This window comes from Hemicordylus capensis, chromosome 2 (assembly GCF_027244095.1).
Source record: "Hemicordylus capensis ecotype Gifberg chromosome 2, rHemCap1.1.pri, whole genome shotgun sequence".
Classification (NCBI taxonomy): domain Eukaryota; kingdom Metazoa; phylum Chordata; class Lepidosauria; order Squamata; family Cordylidae; genus Hemicordylus; species Hemicordylus capensis.
Window position 1 is genome coordinate 80,443,048 of NC_069658.1, and position 24,379 is coordinate 80,467,426.

The 24,379-nt window shown below is 44.6% G+C and overlaps 1 protein-coding gene across 1 annotated transcript in view; it reads left to right on the forward strand.

Annotated features, from left to right (window-relative positions):
- The window catches only part of PRR16 (proline rich 16), a 168,735-nt gene that overhangs the window by 39,468 nt on the left and 104,888 nt on the right, over positions 1 to 24,379 (forward strand). The window lies entirely within an intron of this gene.

Genomic DNA, 24,379 nt, shown 5'->3' on the forward strand with positions numbered 1-24,379 from the left:
CTGCAGTTTGGGACCGATGGGACCAGAGTTGAGAGAGGAAGCTACTTCCTCACTCTGGCCCGATTGGCTGTGCAGGCTGCCCTGCAGAGAGGAGGGGAGACTGGCTGTGTGGGCTTCCTTCTTGAGAGAAGAAAGGCCGCACAGCCAGTCCCCCGCCACTCTACAGTCTTGCTGACTCCAGAGAGGCCCCTCTCCCCAATGTCCGAATGTGGGCGGGAGAGTGGGGGGAGGGGTGTGTGAAACCAGCTCCATGCTATGTCTGAACCCATCCTGTGCAAACTATGCACTGTGAACTGTGTTCCTCCCATGAATGGTAGTGTAACATTTCTTCCAGTGCTACGTACTGATGCATAAAATGTGACAAACATTACTTGAAAGTTATAGATCATGAGTTCAGTCGCACTGTGCAATTAACAGAACTGCAATATGCATGTTTTTATTTATACACATAATTTGGTTGTTAAAACTTTCTGATTCTTTATCTTGTACCTGCCAGGATATTTCTGTCACATTCCACTTCATCACAGTATCTCAGAATTCAAAGAATAATAATTGTTGAACTGCTCATCCTCACACTTGCTGTGCTTGTCTTCAAAAATGAGCAAGCTAGCAGGGCAGAATATTTAAAATATTATGTGCACTTTGAGCAAATGACAGCAGATGACAGTCACCTTGTGTAAAGCTGAAACAGATTGAAAATAACTACAAGTATTTGTATATTAATGCCTCTGTGTTACATTGACTGCAGGGGAGGAAAGATATATAAAACCTTCACCCTTTTCTTGGTTGGAAATTCTACAGTTTAAAAAGGTCAGGGGAAGGCTGAAGACTAAAATGTGGTGAAATTAGTTTGAGCATTTGCTTCACTTAGTAGGGCTGTCACCTGATTAAATAATTTTTGTCAATTAATCGTGATGTTTAGTGAGCTGATCAATTAAATTTCCATATATTTGCATAATGGTAAAGTAATGCTTCTGAAAAAATAAATATACCTTTAATTTGTGTACACTTGTCTGGTAGCAAGCACTGACTGGGTTAAGATGTAAGAAGTAAACATGATTTCCTGTTACGAGAACAAGCCTCCTTAGAGTAATGGGCTTGTAATCTCATTCTTTTTCACATGTGAAATGAGGATAATGAAAGCTTTTTACCTTTAATGTGAACTAAACCACACTTCTGCATTATAGGGAGTGTTGGTGTCTTTTCTCACATTACCCTAGTACACAGCACCAATGCCAGATACCCAATTCAGGATAGAATTTAGTGGTGGTAGCATGGGAGGAGATGCTGGTCTTGTAGTAGGAAGCATGAATTGTCCCTTTTGCTAAGCAGGGTCCACCCTGATTTGCATTTGAATCGGAGACTACATGCGAACACTGTAAGATATTCCCCTTACGGGCCGCTCTGGGAAGAGCAACTCTATGCTCGCACTCAGAAGGTTCCAAGTTCCCTCCAGGCAATATCTCCAAGCTTAGGGCTGAGAGAGACTCCTGTCTGCAACCTTGGAGAAGCTGCTGCCAGTCTGGGTAGACAATACTGAGCTAGATGGACCAATGGTCTGACTCAGTAGAAAGCAGCTTCCTGTGTTTTAGAGAGGAGAGCTGGTCTTATGGTAGCAAGCATGACTTGTCCCCTTAGCTAAACAGGGCCCACCCTGGTTGCATTTGAATGGGAGGCTACAAATGGGAGACCTCTGCTAGCCTGATTTTCTACAATCATGAGAACCATCAGGCTCGGCTGCAAGCCTGGTGGTTCTTGAGCGGGTAACCCGCTCAAGTAGCCCGCCCCTTAAACCGGGTTTGCGGAGTGAGCACTCTGCAAACCTGTTTTTGGGGATTGTGAGTAGCCGTGGAGCAGCTCCGTGCCATGGCTACTCATGAGTAGACCCCAGGCAGGAGGCTGAAAAGCAGCCTCCTGGCTCGTGGGTTTCCCCAGTATGCCTTGCACGCTCGTACAGGGCATATTCAAACTTCCGGGGGCTGCGTGGCCCCCGAACTCCCCAGGCTCCACTGGCTCTGTCACGGACCCGGCAGTCATGTGGGCGGCCGATCCAGCTGCCCAGGGCTCCTGCCCTGCTTGTCTGTGGGGAGAGCAGGCTTAGCTTCACAAACCAGGTCTCACTGATCATGAGACCCAGCTCTACATGTGAGCACCGTAAAATGTTCTCCTTAGGGGACTGAGCTGCTCTGGAAAGAGTATCTACGTTCCAAGTTCCCTCCCTGGCATCTCCATGATAGGGCTGAGAGAGATTCCTGCCTGCAATCTTGGAGAAGTCGCTGCCAGTCTGTGTAAACAATACTGAGCTAGATAGACCAAAGGTTGGTATATGGCAGCTTCCTATGTTCCACATCACATATAGGTTTTTAAATGGTCCCAAATATATGTTTGATCTCACCACATAAATAAAATGTTGTCTGCAAATCTAACTTGAGTCCTTATAACATGTGAAAAGGGAGGTATGGGGTTGGGCAAGGTTGCACATATGGTTCCTGGGTGCCCTTCCCAAGTGTGGTGCCAGCATTTGCCCTCTGCCACACAGCCTGCAACATGAACCACGTCTTCTGCTCTAATGCTCAGTTGGTATGAAGGCCTGATCTGGATGGTTCTTCCTCTGTTTTTTTTAAAAGAGAGAACTTTCATTCAGATCTGGAGAGTCATGCGGAGGGCATGGTTCACACTCGGAGTTATATGTGTGGAAGAACTCTTGCTACTTTCTTACCACACATTGCAGTGCCATGATGGAGTGAATGTGTGGACCAGGACCTAATCTGATGTGCTTTTGATTTGCCTAGTCTGGTTTTGCAGACAGTTGAACAAGTTGTGGTGCTGTTTAGATAATGGATATTTGAAATAATAAAGTATGGTACTCCTTCCATATATGGTGATTGATAAGCAGTGTTAGAGATTACCTTTCTGCTAATTAATAGTTAGCTGCTTTTGTACTTAAAACACTTACATTGGCAGTGCTTGACAAGTAATCTGCATATTTATGACATGGTGCATTTTGTGATTCCTCTTAGACCAAGTTTAAGATCCTTGGCAAGTTTTTTTTTCCCAGAAGTTGAACATTCTTTTTATTTTCTTCAAAAAGAATAATATGCCTTTCACTGAACTATCATATTCCAAGCACTACAGAAGCATTAACCAGGTGAAACAACCTTTGATTAACTCAGAATAATCAAAGTGGTGGTTCTCTTTATTTAACAGGGGGAGAGCAACTTTGTGAGCCCTTCGGGGATAGGAAGCCATTTTAATTAATCTATATTATTAATTCTCCAAGATGGGCCATGCATGGGAACGTGGCAGAAAGGAGGCGATTGGCTGACCGGGGGGGGGAGAAAAAGAGGCAATTGGGGGAGGCGATTGGCTGACAGGACAAGAGTTTAGAAAGCGAGAAGGCAGCAGCTGGAGAGGAGTGCGGAAGCCAGGGAGTTTGCAGGCTGGGGTCATGAAGCAGGGAGTTTTGGGACTGGGGACAGAGTTTGTGGAGGGCTGCAACATAAAGCGCCAGGGATTTTGGCATAAGGGGGAAGGTGGCAGTTCGCCAACTCAAAACGCACCAAGGAGCTTTAGGCCAGAAGAAGGTGCTCCAGAAAGCAGTTGGGCGGCAGGGAGGCAGTTGTTAATGCCCGCCTGTTAAACCTGCCATAAGGAGAAAGCTTGCCGGCTTGGGTCGGTTGGAGGGAGGGAGTTTGCGTTGGGCTACATCAGCAAGCGCCAGTGAGTTTGGCAGAAGGGGGCGGCTGGTGATCGGCCACCTCAGAACGCGTTGCTGTTGCCCGCCTTCACCTGCTGGCAGAGAAATGGAGACTGAAGGACAGTTGGACAATGACACGTCGACACAGGTGAGCAAGAGAGTTGTGGGGGAGGGAGAGAGAGAATTGCAGGGAGAGTGAGCGAGCAAGAGAGTTGTGGGGGGGGCGAGCAGGCGAGAGAGTTGTGGGGGGAGCGAGTGGGTGAGAGCATTGCGGGGGGAGCGAGCAGGCAAGAGAGTTGCTGGGGAGCGAGCGGGCGAGTGCGTTGTGGGGGGACCGAGCGGGCGAGAGCATTGCGGGGGAGCGAGAGAGTTGCGCGGGGAGCGAGCGGACGAGAGAGTTGTGGGGGGAGTGAGCGAGCCAGCGAGTTGCGGGGGGAGAGAGCGAGCTAGAGAGTTGTGTGGTGGTGGTGGGGATGCCACAGGCTCAGGGTATGACCGCACAGATGCTCTGTGCGTGGTCAGCTACTTAATATTTATTTCTCTGTGTAAACCACTTTGGGAACTTCTGTTGAAGAGCGGTATTTGTTGTAGTAGATTCAAAGGATTTGAATGTAATGATTAGAAATAGCATTTTAATTTGGTTTGTTATTATTTTATGTTTTAATATATATCTTTTGTATCCCCAAGTTGCCTAATATAAAGCTTTAAAATCACAGCTGAGAATTGTCAGTAACAGTTTTGTTTTGAGATTATTATTATTATTATTTTACATTGCCAGCAGGTGGATCTGGAGACTTAACAGGCTTGTTAACTTTGATTTAGTCTAGTTCTCCATGATAAATCTGTGTCTGAGCTATACTATTTTAGATTGTCTGCAGGTGAGGAGGATCATATGACCAAATACTGTTCCATAAAAAAAAAAATCTGTCACATAAAAAGCTAGCATTCCAGGAACTCTTCTTGTGCTAGTGTTACATACTAGTTTAGAGCAGGAATTTTCTGACTGTGCTCTAGTAAGCTGACTAGAGTAGAAAGGGGACCAAAAAATGGCTTAATTTTTCCCAAGGATAACTAAGGTTTGACCCTCATGTTAATTTTGATGTGCTTAAGTTGCCATGAACTAACAATTCTTGTCATTTGTACATTGAGACCCAATCACTTGAATCAGCCCATGTAACTTTTCACATAGGTAGATTTAGATAGTGAAAGGTCAGCTGATTATGGCTGCTGTTATGCACATAGTGAACTTTCATATTTAAATTAGTTGTGTGTCTGTGGGGAAAAAGTTACCTGTTTTTATGACAACTGAATGTAAGGTTCCTTTAGTGGATCAAAAGGTGAATAGAAACTGAGAAATAAATAAGTGGAGCTAATGACATTTGCATTCCATGGCCTTACATTTAAAAACAAAAGAATAGTCCTGCCAGATCAGGACCAAAGCCTATCTAGTCCAGCATCCTGTTTCACCCACCAGATGCTTCTGGAAAGCCCACAAGGAAGACCTGAAGGCATGCCCTCTCTCCTGCCATTGCTCCCCTGCAACTGGTATTTAGAGGCATCTTGCCTCTGTGGCTGGAGGTGACCTTATAGCCCTCAGACTAGTAGGCATTGATAGACTTGTCCTTCATGAGTTTACCAAAGCCCTTCTTAAAGCCATCCAGGCTGGTGGCTGTCACCACATCTTATGGAGGGGAATTCCATAGTTTAATTGTTCATTGTGTGAAAAAGTGCTTCCTTTTGTTGGTCCTAAATTTCTTGGCAATCAGTTTCATGGAATGACCTGCGGTTCTAGTGTTATGCAAGAGGTTTCTCTCCACACCATTTTGTACTTCTTGGTGTACAAATTTGTACTTCTTAGTGCACAAATTTGTCCTGTGGAAATAGTAAGAATTCTGGCAAACTTTGCAAAGCTTGGCCACACAGAAGAGTTTTGAAAGTTCAAAAAGGCCACTTCAAAGGAAAGGCAAGCTCTTTAATTCTTCCAAATTATTCTCCAAATTTAGATAAATTTTCTGGATATCTGTTTTCCTTTCCTTTGCTTCCTTGGAGCAGCAGTGGGATGAGCAATAGGAGATGGTAGTGTCAGAATGGGCATGCATGTCGGGGAGAGGAATTTTCACCAATTTCCACTTCCTTCTGAAGTTCATTGCAAAATTGTCTCTGAGGCAACAGAGACAATTCTGGTGATTACAAGCCCTCAAGACATATTTTGGGTGACACAGACTGCTTCAGAATAAAAGGGACTTAAACATTGTTGTGCCTGTTAAAATAGATCATAATAATTCTTGTGTGTCTGCCTAAAAGAGAAGCATTCTAAATAATACAAGGATACTATACAGTGTTTCACTGTCCAGTTGTTGTGCCATATTATTAGCAAAATTTCATGTTTCTCCTGAAATAAACATAAATGGGTAAAACTTGGTAAGTATGTCTGATAAACTGGATGGGTTTCAGGCAGAAGAATGTGAACCAATTGGTGTGGAAGGTTTTGACTTAATCCCTGACATAAGAGGATACTGTACAGAAGGATAATTTTTGACAGATTAAAATAATTTAACCTTCATGCTGTGCCTACTGTTGTTAATTCAGTTAGTCCAGGAAAAAACCAAACAGGCTTATGAGATCACCCAGCTTCCCAAACAAACCTGCAAGCTGGCTGATCTTATAAGCCTGTTTTATTTTTCCTGGGCATTTGAATTAACACCAGAAGTTCTTTATGTTAGGAAAGAATTGTGGCTATCTTTTAATTTCTTCTGTATTTTTGTCATTGAGTTTTTGCTAGTATACTATCCGTCCACTTGAACTGCATGTTGACATATTCCTATTACAAATTAGAATTAGAGCATATTTAATTCCAATTCCTTGGTAGATATTAAACTCTAACTTCAATATGGAGATTTCAAGAAAAGCCATCAACATTTGATTTATCGCTTATTTGGTTCTTCTTGTTTGTGAATTATATCTTTCAGTTGTTCACTCTAATGCCCGGGGGGGGGGGGACCCAGGCTTATGAGATCACCCAGCTTCCCAAACAAAACTGTTGTCCTGTATGCTAAGAAAGAATTGTAGATATCTGTTTGGGTCATGCATCTGGAGGAATAGAGGAAGATTCTCTAATAGAGAACAGACAAGATAGAAAGGGGTGCACATCTTTGAAAGACTATCATTAGGAGTAGGTACTAATTTTGAGTTTACAGCTTCTATAGCAATATGTGGACCTACTCCAAGAAATGGGAATTTATCTAGAGACAAGGAACTGAGGTTATTGTGGGCATTAGTTCTGACTAAACAGCTTATATTTCAGAAATGGAAAGTTAAGGACACTCGTAAGAAAGAACAGTGGATTTCTGATTTATTCCTTTTGGTTGTGTTTGAAAAAAATCACATAATCTAAGAGGGGACCTCATTACAGGTTCCAGGTAATTTAGAAACCATTCCCGGTACTGTGTGCATTGTGAATGATATTTTTAATAGAATATAGTGACCAGAGTGATTGTGTAACTAGAGGCCTTTTTGTCTATTTTATTTATTTATTTATTTATTTATTTAGCACATTTTTATCCATCTCATGTACAGATATTTCTTTGTTCTTTTTCTTTGTGTGTTGTTTTATTATATTTTATGTTTGTATATGAGGAGGGTATTGAGGAATGTGCAAAGTACTGATATGCTAAATAAATCTGAGAGACTATCAATATTTCATTGTTACGTGGATTCAGCTTCAGTTTGATGACTTCCATTCATGTAATTTAACTTGCATTCATATAATGTAACAAATATTATAACTGTTATAGTTTTCAAATTATGCAGAAGACTTCATTCTTGAAGCACTTTTTAGAAGTATGATAATGCTTAATTATGCGGGCTGCCAAAGTCATGACAATCTTTAATATGCAAACCTAAATGGCACTAAAGTTGATGGATCAAATTACACTAGCTCATAGTTCCTTAGGAGTACATAGGTCAAAGCACTTACCACTCTGAGGTGGAATATAGTTTGTTCTTTTCCATTATCTGAGCTTTTCAGTGATAATAAATATGAACCTGGTACTTGCTGCTTATCTCTGAGCAGAGGCGTAACTAGGGAAAATAGCGCCTAGGGCAAGCACTGAAATTGCGCCCCGTCCAAACAGGAATGATGGGACTTGTAGTCAACAATATCTGGAAATCCCTGTTAAAAGGAGCACTGTACCATCTAGACATGGTTGTTGATCAAAACCTGAAAACATAAGCCATCTCTGTAAAAGACTTAGAACAACAGTCAGGAGTTATGCGAGGATTCCAAGTGTCATTTTCTCTGTCTCATCTCATTCTTTTAAAAAAAAATGACTTTGTCCTAGAGCAGGGATTCTCAACGTGTGGGTCCCCAGATGTTATTGAACTTCAACTCCCATAATCCCCAGCCCCAGTGGCCTTTGGTTGGGAATTATGGGAATTGAAGTCTAAGTACATCTGGGGACCCACACGTTGAGAATCCCTGTCCTAGAGGATCACCTGCCCAAATAGCCACTAGCAAAATAGGGGAAGAAGAAGGTGGTGGTGGTGGTGGTGGTGGGTCTATAAACCAATGAATGATTCCTGCCAGCCTTTGTCTTATGATGACTGTTGGCTCATGATGGGGTATATGTGCATTCACCACACCAGTGCTTACTTTGACACCAAGAGGGAGGAGGATACATTAGTTTGCCACACTAGACAGAGGCATTTGCAACAGGAGCAGACAGCCAAGTTCTGCCAGGGCCAAAACCAGCCCCTGCCAGACTAAGAAATCATTGTAATTTGCCCCTTCCTGTCACAAGCAGTGTGCTGTTCTTTTATTATTGACTCTAACTCTCAAATATCCCAGTCATGGATGGAAAATTCAGGGTCAATTTACAAGAGACACATTTTCTACATGGAAGTTTCTTCTGTGCAGGTGTTGTGCAGAAACCCATATGTAGTGACTGCCAGGGGCATAGCAAGGTTGGAATGGGCCAAGATGAGATTTTAAAATGGGCCCCCAGCCCCTCAAAGTCCAGGGCCTCCACACATCCCAGGCCCCCAAGGATTTAAGTCTGATATTTCAAAATAAGTATGCTGCCTGGAAATACATTTCACTGAATACACACATGCACACTTCACAGTATATAGTGATATACATTGAGTACTATATATTTGTGCTACTTTTAATGCCTAGAACACACTAGCAACTAGGGATGTGCAAAAAATTTCGGGCACAGAATGATCTGTGCCCGAAATGAACAATTTTGGGTGATTTGGGGCCGAACCGAATCACCCCCGATGTCCCCCAATATTTTTTGGGCACAAGCCAAATCACCCGAATTTTGGACCCAAAAAATTTGGGTGATTCGGTTCATGGTTGATTTTTGGCGATTTTTTGAAGTTTTAGTGACTTTGGGGCAGTTTGGGGGCATAGCATGGGATCTGGGCAAAAGGAGTGGGGTGGGGTGGTAGTGCCTAATGGGTGCAGGCTCCCACCCCAATTTCAGGGGGATTGGGCAACGGGCTGATTTTTGGTAAATTTCTGAAATTTTCATGTCTTTGGGGCAGATTGGGGCAGAAAGTGGGGCCTGGGGCAGAATAGTGGGGTGGGGTGGTAGTGCCTAATGGGTGGAGGCTACCACCCCAATTTCAGGGGGTTTGGACAAAGGGCTGATTTTTTGAGAATTTTTGAAGTTTTAGTGACTTTGGGGCAGTTTGGGGGCAGAAAGTGGATCTGCCCCAAAAGAGTGGGGTGGGGTGGTAGTGCCTAATGGCTGGAGGCTACCACCCCAATTTCAGGGGGATTGGGCAGAGGGCTGATTTTTTGGGAATATTTGAAGTTTGGGTGTCTTTGGGGCAGATTGGGGGCAGAAAGTGGATCTGCCCCAAAGGAGTGGGGTGGGCTGGTAGATAGTGCCTAATGGGTGGAGGCTACCACCCATCCCCAATTTAAGAGTGATTGGGCAGAGGGGTGAATTTTGGTGAATTTATTTTTATGAGGTTTGTCTTCATAAGGTGAAGTGTGCTAAATTGATTACTTCCTCATATTATTCATAGTAATAGAGAGTGTGAAGAAGTGAAAGTGGGGTCGTGAGAGTTGTCTAATTGAAAAAAAATCTCATTTGCTATGATACAATGAGAATTCACACCTCAGAAGAACTGCCCCAAAGTCACTAAAACTTCAAAAATTCTCAAAAAATCACCCCTTTGTCCAAACCCCCTGAAATTTGGGTGGTAGCCTGCACCCATTAGGCACTACCACCCCACCCTACTCCTTTTGCCCAGATCCCATGCTATGCCCCCGAACTGCCCCAAAGTCACTAAAACTTCAAAAATTCGCCAAAAATCAGGACTTTGCCCAATCCCCCTGAAATTGGGGTGGTAGACTCTACCCATTGGGCACTACCACCCCAAAATTTTGCCCCTGGGCCCCTTTTTACCCCCGATTCGGATTCGGATTAAATCCGAATCCAAACCGAATCAAGGGTGATTCGGGTGACCTAGATTCAGGCACAAAACAGAACAGGGGTGATTCGGTTCAGGTCCGAGCCGAATCACCCGAAAACCTGAATTGCACACCCCTACTAGCAATGCTAATCATTAAAATGGCTCTCTCGCTGCAGATTAGCAAAGGAGACTTTCAACCATGCAGGGTGAGGCTATGTTTGTTTTCTCAGAATTGTGAACAAATTCAGAAAAGTTTGATTCCAGGAGGTTTTTCACAAAGGCTTTTAAAGCGCTTTAACACACATCTCCTCTGCAATGGAGGTGCTGCATTCACATGTTGGCCAGATTTACCCTGAAGTCCCTGCAAGTTATTGGAGAGCAGTTCACACACAAGAAAAATAAAATAAAATAAAAGCACAACACATGCTTCACAGTTCTCACTCAGACCTTCTGGGTTGCAAAACAACTTGAATATAAGTGCATTTATAAATGAATGAAAGAAAGAATGAATGAATATTTGTTCAGAAGTTTTTGTAATTTTCTGACATGAAATAAACCACTTATAGGCCTTAGATAGTTTTTGTTTTTAAAGCCAGCACATTTTTCAGTCTGTTTTAAATTAAATATTCAGAGACTTCCCAGTCTCGCCCCACCACCCATATCAAAGCCCTTTGGCAAGCAGATCCCTATATACGGGGGTAACCACAAAAAGGAATTCACAGCCTACCTTGCAAAAGCTGTGCTGGATGGTCTGGTCTGCTGCAGGGAGGGTCTGCTGCAGGGAGCTCTGCCAGCCTCCTTCCTGGCTTGCTGGGGCCTGCCAAGTTCAGGCTTCAAAGGCCTCTCTGGAAGCCCCACCCACCCGCCGATTAGCTAAGAGGCGGGGAGAGAAGAGCTCTGCAGTTTGCAGGCTGCTCTGATCCTAGGCCTCGCCGATCCTAGGCTGGAGCTGGAGGCAAGTGGCTGAGGGGCCCTGGGGCTGGGCAGGTGGGCAATGGGGTGGGGGTGGCAGGAACTGATGTGGCGCCCCCACCTCAGTGGCGCCTAGGGCACGTGCCCTGCCTGCCCCCCCAGTTCCGCCTATGTCTCTGAGTTTTACTTAACTTTGTTTAGTGCTGCACATAAGTGGCTGCATTCATATGTAATACAGAACTGAGGGTCCAGTGGACCCATGGTTCCCACCCACCCCCCATGTGCTTATCTGCCCACATTTGGATGAAATGGAAAGGAACTAAACTGGCTGCCAGGAGACTGCATAGAAGAGGGGGAACTGGCTATGTGGGCTTCCTTCTGTCATGAAGGACAGCCCCAACAGCCAATCACATCCAAAGAAAGGGAGGAGCTTCCTCCCTCAACTCCAGTTATGGAAAGCACAGCCTACAGTTCAGCATGTGGGTGTAACGCTGGCAACTGTGTACTTCAGGTAGGAGCAGAAAAACTCACTACAACCCTATGTTTCAAATTGGAGGTTGGGAACGGAAAACTCAAGTTGCTTTTCTGACAGGACTGGGGTTTCATGGATTTGGATGTACAAGAACGTTAACCTCAGGCTCTTTGACCTCCAGTTTCTTGTTATGTGCAAATGCGGCCTGTGTTAACGCAAGTGGTACTGTATTTTCATTTTGCTTTTGCTTTTGTTATTATTATTATTTATTAATAAAAATAATAATAATAATTCAATTTCTATACCACCCTTCCAAAATGGCTCAGGGCAGTTTACACAGAGAAATAACAAACAAATAAGATGGAGCCCTGTCCCCAAAGGCCTCACATTCTAAAAAGAAACATAAGATAGTCACCAGCAAAAGTCACTGGAAGTACTGTGCTGGGGGTGGATAGGGCCAGTTACTCTCCCCCTGCTAAATAAAGAGAATCACCATGGAAAAAGGTGCCTCTTTGCCCAGTTAGCAGGGGTCAAAAGCTTTGTTGACAAAGCTCCCAATGATTTTTTTAAAAAAGTATTTTATTAGGGCAGATTCCTATAATAAATTACAGATGCACATAACTGTCATTGTATTAGGCATTGTATTAGGACTGTCTGGCTAATTCTTAGGCTGGTTAGCATGGTTTTATATTGAGTTAGTTTATATTGCTACAGTGGGGGTTTCAAACAGGGGTTCCAGGGATACTTGAAGGGCTCCCAGGGGATATTCAGAGCCTTTCTGCCTTCCCACACACAAGCCAAAGCATCCTGAGTGATGTGTCCACTGCAGAAGGAAAGAGAGGAGTGTGAATACCCTCCTCCTCTGCTGGGTATTGGCTGGCTATGTGCTGGCTATGTGCTGACATTCAGTGTTAGGAGTGTGCATGGACTGATTTTTGCAGTTCGGTTCAAATTTGGACTTAATTTGAACTGAACCGTTGCTCCATGAACCAGTTCAGTTCTTTCACATTTCAAGAGGGAAAGCACTTCTCTTTTCCTTCTCCATGGGCTAAAGAGGTGTGATTTATCTCCTGAGAGTTGACCCTTTGCAAAAATGCCAGGAGCATCTAGCTACTGCCTCTTGTAAAAACACAAGAGGAAGAAAGAATAATAATCTTTCCTCTAGTCACCTTTCTCTCCCTTTTGGTTAGGTTATTACAGGAAGCAACAGCGAGCCACTGCTGGTATCTTCTGCAAAAACACCCAGCTATGGAAATGAGAACACTTCAGAACAAAATGCCTCCGTTTGGGCAAGTCACATTCAGGCCGTAAACAGCAGGGGAAGCAGTTTTGCAGCCATTAACAATCTGAAAAAACAGCAACTTTTCCACGCCGAATATACAACACCCTTGCTCTATATCGCAGTGATTAAATTTACACAAGGCATTGGAAATGTGAATGGCACCCTGCTGTCTGCATAGGGATTGAGGTGTCATGACACAGGAAGTGTGGAAGCACACTTCCGAGATTCGTCCTGACCCCATTTTAGGATCTAGTCTGGAAAGTGCTCTCTTTCTTTTCCCAAAGAGGTGTTTTCTCTGGGTTTTCAGCTCACTGCTGGGCTAACCTGGACTTTCCCCTCACTGCTGTCACCTTTTGCTCCTACCAAATCCAAAAAGAATGAGGGAGAAATTCCCAGACTCTCCTTGATAGAGAGCACAAGAGAGTGGTGGTTCTTTACCCCCTCACTCGGTTTGGTAGGAAGGAGCAGTAGCCTCCTGCTTTCTGTAAAAACCCAGAAAAGAAATGTCAGAAAAGAAACGTAGTCCTTTCTCATGACCAGTGAGAAAGGGCTACCCGGTTCAGCAGGGAGGAAACTTGAAAGTGCTTACCTTCTCACACATGAGCAGTCGTCTGTCCTTGGGTGGGTGGATCACCCACTCAGAGGAGCACCAGCTCCTGCTGCTAGCTCTAAGGGTCAGGGTACTGGGACACGTTGCCCCTCATTGCCTGCCCCCTGGAGCTCCAATAATGCATTGCACAAGTACGCAGTGCATTATAGGGACCATCTGCCCTCCCTGAGTCTTCCAGCTGTGGCTGCAAGCCATCATGACTGACACATGATCAAATAAACAGGGTTAGGGAAGCAATCACTCTCCTAACCCTGTTTAGAAGGGTTGCTTTGCTGCCATGGTACCACCAGGATCGGGTGAGATCCTGGCAGTTCATATACACATGCAAAACTGGACTGGGCTCCCTTAGCCTGGTTTTGCACGTGCATGTGAATGCCCTCATTCTCTCTTTATCCTTTCCTCCCATTTTTCCATATGGGTGAGTTTCTGTCCCATATCCCTTGGGGTTTTACAGGAAGGAGCAGCAGCAAGCTGCTTGCACCTTTTGCAAAAGGCCTACCCAAGGGGCAAACACCCCTCTATTGAGAAAGTTCTGTGCAGAGGTCTCATGGAAGGGAAGGATGGATGATGAAAAAATAATGGGTTTGACTTAAACCAAAACAGTTTGTGGGCTTTGTATCTAAGATATATATTTTTTAAATTTATAAAATCTTCTATATTATTTATATGCTTACCCTATCCTTTAGGGAAACCTTTCCAAGGTCACTATTCTAATCACAATTCACAACACTTATTCAAAACTTTCAAGAGTGTGAATTTTTCAAGAGTGTAAACTTTCTAGAGTAACACAGTGAGGCGGGTCTCACGATCCAAGAGACCCGCCTGGGGAGGGTGAGCGGGGAGAGCAGGCAGAGCCCACTCTTCCTGCACATGAGCAGGGCGAAAGCCCTGGGCAGCCGGATCGGCCACCCACACAACTGCCGGCAGGGGCTGGGAGGATCGGGGGCTGCGCGGCCCCTGGAGGCTCCAGTATGTCCTGCACGAACGCGCAGGGCATACTGGAGAGACCTCCGAGCTGGGAGGCTGCTTTTAAGCCTCTCAGCTGGGGGTCTACTTGTGAGGAGCCACGGTGTGGCTACTCATGATTTTAAAAACCAGGTTTGCGGAGCGCTCCGCAAACTCAGTTTAAGGGGAAGGCTAGTTAACTGCCAGGAAGCCACTGGGCTCGCCTGCGAGCCCGGTGGCTCCCACGATCAGGCAAAATCGGGCTAGGCTCCCCTAACCCAATTTTGCCTGATTGTGGGAATAGCCCCAGTGTATGATTTGGAGAAGATTCAGCAGGAAAAATCTTTTTTTGCAACTCTTGTAAATATTGACTATTTTGTCACTGAAACTTGCATAAAGCACTGGGAATTTTGTTTATTTTTAAACTGTGTATTTACAGAAGTTTTTATACTAAATATGTCGTATAACAATATGCAGAATGATGTGTGCTACTTTACTTTACATATAAGCAGCACATTAAAAATAACCTTTCTCTGCCAGAAAAATTCTGTATGCATTTTTGTAGGGAATGGAAAGAGATGTACCAGTTTTCCTGCATACAAAGTCTAAGGTCTTAAGAAATAATAATAATAATAATTCAGTTTGGGCTCAGGGACATTTCCCATCAACTTTATATAATGTGTATCCTTTTTCTGAATGTTCTATACATTTGAATATGCAATAATTGCTGAAGGCTCACTTCTGGAAAAAAAAATCTATTAGTTTTCATCACTGCACAAGCTAAGAGGATGCAGGTTTCTTGGGGATGTTGATGCCTTGCATAACATAAAATGAAACTGAGACTTTTAAATTTATTCTGATATTTATTCTCGTACTATTATTCTGGTACTATTTATTCTGAAATTTATTCTGGTAGTATTATTCTTTAGCAAATGTAATTACAGAATACTGGTTGCTGCAAGCATCTAAAAAGATGCCCAGGGTGTTGCACAAGGGCACTTTTGTGATAATATTTAAAATTGTACAATCACACTTGCATGATGATACTTCCATTGGAAACAATGGAAGTATTGTTGCACAAGTGGGGTAAGCAGTGACGTGGCCAAATTTGCCGATGACACTATTTGCCGATGACACTAAAATGACTATTTAGTGTCATTTTTAGTGAAATCCAAAACAGATTGTGAGGCGCTCCAAAAGGTTCTCTCCAAATTGGGGGAGTGGGCAACAAAATGGCAAATGTGGTTCAATGTTGGCAAGTGTAAAGTGATGCATACCAGGGCAAAAAAAACCAACTTCACACCTATGCTGATGGGATCTGAGCTGTTGGTGACTGACCTGGAGAGGGATATTGGGGAATTCCTTTCAAATAATTCTGATAGCTTCCTGGCCCCCCTTGGGCACTACCACCCACCACACTCCGCTCTAGGACACCCCTTTCCCCCCAATGTGAAGCTATACATTTGCGGCAATCCTCATTATTCCCTTTGAGGAATTCCAAAATAACCTTAAAATTCACCAATAATCAGAGGAGTGTCCAATTGCCTTGGGGTTTTGTGGGTGGTACACAACCCTGGGTGTCTACTACCTACCCCACTTTTGTGCCCCAGGTGCTCCACAATAGGGGATAATGGGCTGGTTTGGTCCCATTATACCCTATGAGAAAAATAATTAAAAATATTTCAAATATTCATAAAAAATTGTAGGACTGTCCGGTTGCTTCAGGGTTTGGATGGTTGTTGGCACCAATGGGTGCTACACAATAAGGACTAATGGGCTGGTTCGAGTCCCTTTATACCCTATGAGAGAAAAATAAAAATAAATTTCAAAAATTCATAAAAAATCGTACAAGTGTCTGGTTGCTTTGGAGTTTGGAAGGTAGGTACCCATGGGTTCCAGCTACCACCCCACCCACATTTGGAGGTTCAAACCATTTTGAACAGAACCACCCCCAGTTTGGTTCAAATTTGAACCTGCAGCTCGAACCTGATGGCTGGTTTGGTTCGAATTCGAACCATCGAAACCCCCTGGTTTGAATTCGAACTGGTTCGAGTTTGAAACGGTACGCACATCCCTACTTATTTACAAACTGTAAAGTAAGGAAAGAGTCAAGTGAGGAATCCTGAGGTCAACCTGAATCTGGATTTGGATCTACTCCTTTTTTATCCTAAAATTTCTCATGATCATGTGAGTGCGCCTCTAACCAGACAGCCAGGATCATGTGTTTGTGCAGACTTCTTGCAGCCAGAGCAGAAACAGAGATGGACACACAGAGCATAGTTCATCATTTATTTATTTATTAAAACATTTTTATACCTCCCAAAACTTACATCTCTGGGCGGTTTACAACAGGATAAAAACAAAGTAAAACATTCGTTACAACAAAAATGGGGAGGGGGGAAACACACACATTACAACAATTTTAAAATTTTAAAATAATATATTAAAACAGCATTAAAACCATTAAAACAACATTAATTAAAAGCCTGGGTGAAGAGATGTGTTTTTAAAGACCTTTACAAAGCTGTCAGAGATGGGGAGGCTCTTATTTCACTAGGGAGCACATTCTAAAGCCTCGAGGCAGCAGTGGAGAAGGCCCGTCCCTGAGTGGCCACCAGATGAGCCAGTGGCAGCTGCAGGCCAACCTCTCCAGCAGATCTCAATGGGTGGTGGGGTTCATACCGAAGAAGGCATTCCCTTAAATACCCAGGGCCCAAACTGTTTAGGGCTTTATAGGTTATAACCAGCACCTTGTATTTTGCCTGGAAGCATATTGGCAGCCAGTGTAGCTCCTTCAGTACAGGAGTTATATGGTCTCTCCGAGATGACCCTGAGACCAGCCTGGCTGCTGCATTCTGGACAAGCTGTAGTTTCCGGACTACGCACAAGGGCAGCCCCACATAGAGCGCATTACAGTAATCTAGTCTGGAGGTTACCAGCAGATGTACCACTGTTTTGAGGTTGTTCACCTCAAGAAACAGACGCAGCTGGTGTATCAGCCGAAGCTGATAGCAGGCACTTCTGGCCACCGCCTCAACCTGGGATACCAGGGAGAGGCTTGGATCCAGAAGCACCCGTAGACTGCATACCTGTTCCTTCTGGGGAAGTGTGACCCCATCCAGAACAGGCAGATCAAAATCATCTCTCGAGTTCCGACCCTGCACAATGAGTACCTCCATCTTAGCCGGATTCAGTCTCAGTTTGTTGTCCCTCATCCAGCCCATCACTGACTCCAGGCAGGCATTTAGGGAGGTTATGCGCTCTCCCGATGATGCTGACATGGAGAAATAGATGTGGGTGTCATCAGCATACTGATAGCACCCTGCACCAAATCTCCTGATGATCTCCCCCAGTGGTTTCATGTAGATATTAAACAACATTGGAGACAATATGGAGCCCTTGGGAACACCATACAAAAGTATAGATTTTGAAGAACAGCAGTGCTCCAAGAGACACCATCTGGAACCTGCCCAAGAGGTAGGAGCGGAACCACTGCAAAGCAGTGCCTCCAACCCCCTCAGACGCTCCAGAAGGATACTATGGTCGATAGTATCGAAAGCCGCCGCGAGGTCCAGAAGGACCAACAGAGTCACACTTCCTCTGTCAATTGCCAATTGGAGATCATCCATCCGGCCAACCAAGGCAGTCTCCACCCCATAGCCAGCCCGAAAGCCAGTTTGAAATGGGTCAAGATAATCAGTTTCATCTAAGACTGTCTGGAGCTGGGAGGCCACCACACTCTCAATTACCTTGCCCAGCCACGGAAGGTTGGAGACAGGCCTGTAGTTCTTCAAGTCCGAGGGATCCAGGGTAGGCTTCTTCAGAAGCGGTCTAATAATTGCCTCCTTAAGACAAGGAGGCATCCTACCTTCCCTCAGAGACGCATTTATAATCTCTACCAGGCTTTCTACAACAACCCCCTACCAGATAATATAAGCCATGTCAGACAAGGGTCAAGAGAACAGGTGGTAGGCCGCACCTTTCCAATCAGCTTGTCCACATCCTCAGGAGTCACAAACTGGAACCGATCCAACCTACTCACACAAGAGGAGTCGCTGGACACCTTCACATCAGACACTGAGGTAATTGTGGACCCGGAGTCTAAGTCGGCCCGAATACGAGAGATTTTCCCCACAAAGAATTCATTAAATACATCACAGCAGGTAATCAATGGTTCCTGATTCTGATTTAAGGGAGGAGAGACACTCACTAGCTCTCTCACAACCCTGACCCAACTCCGCCGGACATGAACTTGCGGATGCAATACGGGGAGAAAAGAATCGCTTCTTTGCCACACGTATGTCCTGAGCAGAGGTCTTCAAATGGGCTGTATGTTGCAATCTGTCAGATTCAAGCCGAGTCTTTCTCCACTTGCGCTCCAGTCATCTACCTCACTGCTTCAGCCCCCGTAGGTCTTCCGTATACCAGGGGGCCAATTTTGAAGCAGGTCGGAGAGGACGCTTAGGAACAATCATGTCTACTGCCCCAGTGAGTTTGCTGTTCCAATTCTCCACCAGGGCATCAACACACTGGGCCCCCAGCCTCCCCCAGCCAGGTCTCTGTAATACATACCAGGTCGGCACCTTCATCCAGAATCAAATCATGGATAGTTTCTGATTTGTTCTGGACCGATCTGGCATTGCAGAGGAGCAAGGTGAGGTTCCAAGGATGATCGGCACTGCTCCCCAAGGTCAAAGACCTGGCAGGACAGCCGGAAGGGGAAACAGCTATTAAATTTCCAAGTCCACTTCCCCTGTAATGGCCCACTGACCTGCCAATTTTACTTCTTCTGTTCCCCACCACGACCGGAATGGCCACCCCACAGTCAGTGGATGTAGACCAGTGCTGTTCATTGCTGTTTGTAATCATGAAGTGCACTGTAGGATTCCTGGAGGCCAGGACACATTGTCCTGGCCTCCAGAGAGCCGCATGACTCCTGGGAGAGCCACTCATTTGTGTGGCAGAGCCATAAGGCCAGGAGTTGGCGGGGAGGGCAAGGAGATTGTCTGGGGGAAAAGGTAAGTTCAGCATAACCTGCTCGCTCCCCAGCAACCTGCCCCACCTCCAGTTGTGTGAATAGCTTTTAGGTGTGTTAATCAGTTGCACAGATAAGACACATCCTATGGCAAATGGAGTAATTTGTTTGTTATTTGTTTGGCAAGAGCCTACTTCATTGGGTGCCTCAATAAAGAATGTGATAGGTCTATGTATTCATAAGAGAAAATACCTCCTGTGATAGGAGGAATATGAAACAATATAACATTTGTGTTTTCTAGGGCCTGAGTTAGGAGTCTCCTATTTCATCGTTCAGCAGCTGTTGAGTTTCATATTTTGATGTGTTAGCACATAAATCTCTTGGGGGTGGGAAGGGTGGAAACAGTACTAAAAGAATCTAAGTAGTTAATGATAGATGTTGAATATCTCATGGCCTGGAGTAACTTCTGTGTTACTCCAAGACAATCTCAGTAGCAGGGCTGGGGAACACCATAAACAGAACACATTTACTTGAATTGCTGTTGGAAACAAAGGTGTGGGTTTATTATGCTTAAAAAGTATCCATGCTAGTAACATTTTACTATATGCTTGAATGAAGTTAGGGTTTTAAGACAAGGCAAGTCTGTCCCTGTAGCACCTGCGTGTGTGTATGTTTATATAGACACATATGAAGCAGTCTCCCAATGCTGGTGCAACATGGTAGGTGCAGACGGCATTGCAGGGGGGCGTTGATGTTGGGAGGGTGTGGCTGCTCCCATCCCCCCACTGCTCCGCCTTTTCCCTGTCGCCTCCCCCCCCCCCCGCCACCACGTCACTCTTGCAAGGCAAGATCAGGTAAATCCAGCCTGGAGGTGGCAGATGCTATAGAAAGTAAAGGACAGGTGAGTCATGGGACAGGGAGGGATGCAACCAGACAGTCAAGCCAGGCAGAGGGTGAGATGAAGAGGGTGTGTGAGACAGACAAGTGTCAAAACATTCATATAAGCTAGGAATGTGCAAACCGGCTGGACGTCGAATGGGTTTGATGTCAAGTTGGTTTGGTTCGATTGTCCAGCGTCAAACCCAACCATCCCCTGTTCGGACCAGCCCCAGACCGAACCTCCCCAACTGTTGGGGGTGGTGGTGGTTCGTGAACATTTTTAAAAACATTATTTGTTTTAATGGGTGGGGGACCTGGGATGCCAGAATTTTATTGTCAATTGTTAGAGATATCGTCGCAGAATATAGGCTGTTCCCAGTAAAGCTGCTTTTTGTAATTGGTTGATGGTGATTTCTGTGGCCCCTATGGTGCTGAGGTGCTCTTCAAGGTCTTTTGGAACTGCACCCAGGGCGCCAGTTACCACTGGGATTATTTTGGTCTTTTTCTGCCACAGCCTTTCAATTTCAATTTGTAGATCTTTGTATTTGGTGATTTTTTTCTATTTCTTTTTCTTCTATTCTGCTATCCTCTGGTATTGCTATGTTGATTATTTTGACTTGTTTTTCTTTCTTCTCGACTACAGTTATATCAGGTGTATTGTGTGGCAGATGTTTGTCTATTTGTAGTCGGAAGTCCCATAATATTTTTACATCTTCATTTTCTTCAACTTTTTCAATTTTATGGTCCCACCAATTCTTGCCTACAGGTAGCTTGTATTTTTTGGAGATGTTCCAGTGTATCATCCCTGCTACCTTGTCATGCCTTTGTTTGTAGTCAGTCCGTGTGATCTTCTTACAACAGCTGATCAGGTGGTCCACTGTTTCATCTGCTTCTTTAAAAAGGCGGCACTTGATGTTTGTGGTGGATTTTTCGACTTTTGCTCTTATTGCATTTGTTCTTAGTGCCTGTTCTTGTGCAGCCAGTATTAAACCCTCTGTTTCTTTCTTCAAGTTGCCATTCTTAAGCCATTGCCAGGTCTTGGTGATGTCTGATTTTCCACTTATATTGTGCAAATTATTATTATTATTATTATTATTATTATTATTATTATTATTATTATTTTAACCTTTTCCGCTTTGGGGAAGGTCCTCGAGGTGGCACGGGGCGGGGTCTGCAGATGTTCCCGCTCCCCTGCTGGCCTCTGTTATCACCCCCTCCAGCCGGTTCAGGCCTCCGTAGTTCAAAGCAGCAGCCATTTTGGGTGCTGCTGCACATGTGCAAATGGCTTCTGCGAGGCCTGGCATGACCCAGTGCCTCACAGAGGCCATTTGCGCATGCACGGCAGTGTCCAAAATTGCCACCACACCAAACTATGGAGGCCTGAACTGGCTGGAGGGGTTGATACCAGAGGCCAGCACGGGGCGAGGGCACACCCGTGGACCCCCACACCACTGCCTTGAGGACCTTCCCCAAAGGGGAAAAGGTTAAAAAAATGTTTAAAAAATGTTTGCAACCCCCCTAGACTGAACCAAACTGGGGGGGGGGGTTCAAGGGGGTGCCGGACTGAACTGGTCCAGTCAGGTTCGAATCTGGTCTGGACTCAAACCAAACTGGGCCAGCTGGTTCCGTGCACATCTCTAATATAAGCCATGTGCGAGGAGGGGCATTTAAAAAAAACACCCAAAGCTGCTGGCAGCAGTTCTCGATGGCCATCCTCCTGTGTCAGCGCATGCGGGAGCAGGCAAAATGAGCCCCTCTGTATCCACCCTCCTCCACAGCTACAGACCTGCTTTTGCAAGCCACCCACCTGCTGAGCCTCATCAGCCTTGCCTTCCCTCTAGCCACTGACCTCTGCCCATGGCCCCTCCGTACTCCTGACCCTGCCCTGCCCTTCCGGATGTGCCTCCCACCCATGCCCACTCCGGTCCACACAGGTTTGACTGCAGCATACTGTACAGGTGGTGGAGCAGCAGCTGGGCTTGTTGACCATAGATCGGACCTACTGCGTGTACAGTGAGTTGCACGCTGTGAGCTGCGCTCCTAGAACTATGTGTCAATCCGTGGGCGGGGGACAAGAACCTGGGGGGGAGGTGAGGGTCTCTCTGGGTTTTGTTGCTGTCAAGTTTGTAGGAGAAAACGGGACATCAGGAAGAAGAAATACTTTGCAAGTAAGTTCATGGTAGTGGGCCAGGGCTGCCGGGGGTGCTCTTATCTTCTTGGCAGACTGGCAGCAGTTTGAGATCTGTAGTTTTGACGCCTTCCACCCCCCAGTATAGATTTCAGGATCATCTGGGACAGTGACAGCTCTGCCGCCTGCTGCCCTTTCCAAATTTAGCAGCATTTTCCCTCAATCAATCAACAATAAACACGTTTCCAGAAATTGCTTCTCCTGCCCCTCTCTTTGGAGTTGGAGGTATTTTGGAAAGGACTGCAGGAGATGAGAATGCCTTTGTCTGCCCCAGATAGAGTTATACTGGAGATTCTTAATACACGATCAAGATAGTGTATGTAATCCTAGAAAAAGGATCTGAGGAAGCTGCCTTTTATCGAGTCAGACTCTTGGTCCATCCAGGCCAGTACTGTCGACACAATACACCGTTCTAGTATTGTGTACAGTGTCTGCAGCACTTCTCTAGGGTTTTGAACAGTGGCATTTCTCAGCTCTACTTTGAGATTCTAGAAACTGAATTTGGACCTTGTTCACTTAAAGTGTATGCTCAACCTCTGAACTACATCCTTCTACAATGAAGGGTAGTACAGGCCATAAACTTCTGATAATTAATATAGATATGTGATTATCTTTTGTTATTATGCTGTCTTCCTCTGCTTTTGTAGTAAAGTTGTATACCTATGCTTATATTTCATTGCCATATTTGTCAGTGGTAGCAAATATTCTATGAAATATCAATATTCTGCTCATGTGGAATATAACATAGATGGATAGTTCCATTTTGGATGGTAAATTGTGGGTACTGTACAATCAGAAAGTGACAGTAGTGGATGAGGATATGGGACCAATTCTTGTAATAGTGCTTCAGTTCTGAGCCTGCAACTATGTCAAACATTCTCTCAAATCTATGCAGTCTATACATGAGTGTTCAATATGATTTGTTACATATTGTAGCACAGACATACAAAAATGCAAAGAATGACTTTTCAGAACTTTGTGGACTGTTTTGTGTGTGTGTGTGTGGGGGGCGTTTCTTGTTTAAAGTCAGATATATTTCATTGTTTGTTGTTAATAAAAATGCTACATCAGTGCAGTTCTTTTGTGGGTATTCAGCCATACTCTTTCCTGCTATTGTTGGTATAAAGTAAAGTAAGCAAGTGGGAAGGCTTTTTGATTTCCTGTACAACTCAATGAGAGTTTTCTTTTTAAAATGCAAAGTAATTTGGCTGAAGTGAACGTTGCTTGGCATAGCTTAATTGACTATTGACATTTTATCCTTGTAATATGACTCATAAGCTTTCTTTTGAAAATTAGAATATATTTCTCTAATTTCACGTTGAAATTAGAAGAATTAGAAGGCCCTTTTGAAGAATTGTTTCCAGATCACTCTGATTGGCAACAGTGGGGCCCAAAACAGAACCACCCCAGGAACTACTACATATCATAGGCTGATCTTCTTACAGGCATTGCAGGCTACCATCACTGTCTTGTTGCAACACTACCTCTCTGCCTCTAGTGTTGATCTTGCCTAGTATGTTGGCACGCAGTGATTGCCACAGGGATGATCGGTTCCCCATCCCCTGATGATGTTTGTAGTTTGCGTGGATTGGAGTATGATAGAACAGCCTTATCACAGTTGAAATAATTGCTTGGTCCTAGATCCTTTTCATCCTGCCCTCATATTTCAAGAGTTAATGTCTGTGAAGGTTCAGTTTCATGTTTTTATCAATATTTGCTGAGGTTGTAGGGAGAGAAAGGGTCTGTGGAATAGGTTATATCTGAAGGGGAATGTTGTTTATCATGTCGCTGTATGTGTATGTGCATGTGCACATACAATGATCAGCCGATTAAGAGATTCAGTGCATAACTTACCCCTACATTCCTCCAAAAAATTCACACAAATACAGTTGTTTTAAAGTTATTTTGTGTGGGTTAATCCCATACCTCAAGAGCTGAATTGTGTCCCCCCCTCAGAAACGCACAGCTGTGAAATGGCTGGTTAGGAAAC